The sequence below is a fragment of the Mus caroli genome, chromosome 2, assembly GCF_900094665.2.
Source record: "Mus caroli chromosome 2, CAROLI_EIJ_v1.1, whole genome shotgun sequence".
NCBI lineage: Eukaryota > Metazoa > Chordata > Mammalia > Rodentia > Muridae > Mus > Mus caroli.
Genome location: NC_034571.1, coordinates 110,033,729 through 110,035,886, shown reverse-complemented (window position 1 = coordinate 110,035,886; position 2,158 = coordinate 110,033,729).

The window sequence follows — 2,158 nt, the reverse complement described above, 5'->3', positions numbered from 1 at the left end:
GGACCCCTTCAATAGGATGTTCCAGCCACTAGGAGGTTCTTTAGATTCACCATGGCCCCACAGGACAGAGGGTGTGGAAAGCCCTATTTCCAGTAAGCGCACTCGCATCTGCCTTAGAATTGTACTCAGGTCTGTGTCTCCAAAGTGGGAATGGACCAAGGCATTCACAAATTCTCCACACCCTCAGGATGCTGACTAAGATCCTACGGTGGCCAATCATTGATTCTAGCTAGCCATGGGATCCCGGGGATTTACAAGCTAAGGGAATTCTAAGAGGCAAATATACCTTAGGAGCTTAGGTTTCTGTGGATGCATTTCAAAATGGTGACTGATGTTTTCTCAAGTAAAGGTAACATTTTTTTTTTCCAGTTGATGTGGAGATATGCCAGGGAGATGATCGGCTGATTGGAAGGCAGCCTTGTCACTTATGATACCATATTTGAAGCCCTGGTGTCTTCACATAAGCACAGATGCATGGCTTCCCACACGTTCCCACGCTGTGGGTCTACAAACTTAGAAGAAGCTGTTCTCAGACGCGCGCTGCATGGGGAGTCTGACTTCTCAGCTTCCTCCCTGGTGACTTCCTGACTTGGCTTCTGTAGGAAGATCTGCTTTTCTCCCAGAGGAGGCCAAATGTCATGGCAGGAAAAAAAAAAAAAAAAGCAGGGGGGTTGGAGGGAGAGCTGCTAGCCACAAGGGGCCCCAATGAAAACAAGGGGTAGGCTGGCCCTAAGACCCTGAATAGATCCTTTTACTGGAATGAAGAGGGGAAAACCAAAGGGTTTGATAAGACTGATTCACTCATCCAAGTCACTTCTCACTCCAGTACCTCTGAATGCCTTCCTGGCTTCTGTCCCCACCCCTGTATCCCCCCCTCGATGCTAGTTCTGAAAGTCAGTGATAGGTTAGCATGGTATTCATCCCATGGTGTCACCTAGCAACGTGGTGTTCAGAAATAGCCACAATCATCTCTCTTCCAAAAATGGCTAAAACTTTTAGAAGAATCAGGAAACATGCTTTGCTCTTTGGAGCTGGTGTGAAATATTCCCCTGCCTCAGCCCTATTCCCAGCCTTCCTCTTCCTCTGCTCAGATTGACCTCCCAGTACACTCATTGTTTATCCGTCGCCTGTTTTTTTTTTTTTTTAGAAATGCATATTTCCTTCTAGGGGTCACATAACAGCTGTTCATGTAAGTCTCCCAGTTATTTTGCAAACTTCACTGAACTCAAAAACAACTCAAAAGCCAAAAAATCCAGTCCTTTCGAATCTTCACCTTTTGCACTTTAGCAGAAAGTTGTAGAATTAGAATACTAACCCTGAGAAAGAGTTGTGTCTCAGAGAGTTAGAAGTGGAATAGATAGATGTACAGACCGACCCCTTGTTTTCCGGAAGTCTGTTGATGGAGCTCTGTGGTGTCTCTAACTCACTAGCTGATCCTTCTCAGGACCCTTGCTAGCGCATGCTCCATAAGGTGCTTCGAGTGCAGGCTTTAGCCCTCTCATGCCCTCAGAGTGAAACATGGCAATTCCTGGTTATCAAGCTCCAGCTGTAGACCTCTCCTCTAACTCTCAGGCTTGCCTAACCAAAGCCTCCATCTACACTGGCTGTGTTCTGATCTTTTCCAGTTTCCCTCCAGATCATTCTCAACCTCTCTCCTTTCTGTCTGTTAGTGATAATCACCTTATCAGCCTGATCCCCTCTTCTTACCCCCCACTCTGCCTGCTGAAAGGCAGGAGATGGGAAGTAGGCAAGTAAGACCTCTGCATTTGCATCCCTTTGTCGGAGAAACCATTTCCTCTGAGGCTAGTGCTCCCTGGTGGAGTCAGTTATTCAGACTACAAGAGGGCCAGCCTGCTGTTCCTCCTTTGCATTGTCTGTGCTCTGGCTTGTCCTGGGGCCACCCATGTTGGTTTTCTTGCCCACTTTGCTCAGTTACCTAGTTGGGAGTGTTTCTGTTTCCTGTCTGATTCTGATTTATGCAGACCCCTCACGTTCAATGTGGCCCAGAAGACTGTCCTTCATCCTCCTCCTCCTTTTTTATTTTTTTTTGTATTTTCTTCATTTACATTTCCAATACTATCCCAAAAGTCCCCCATACCCACCCCCACTCCCCTACCCACCCACTCCCACTTCTTGGCCCTGGCATTCCCCTGTACTG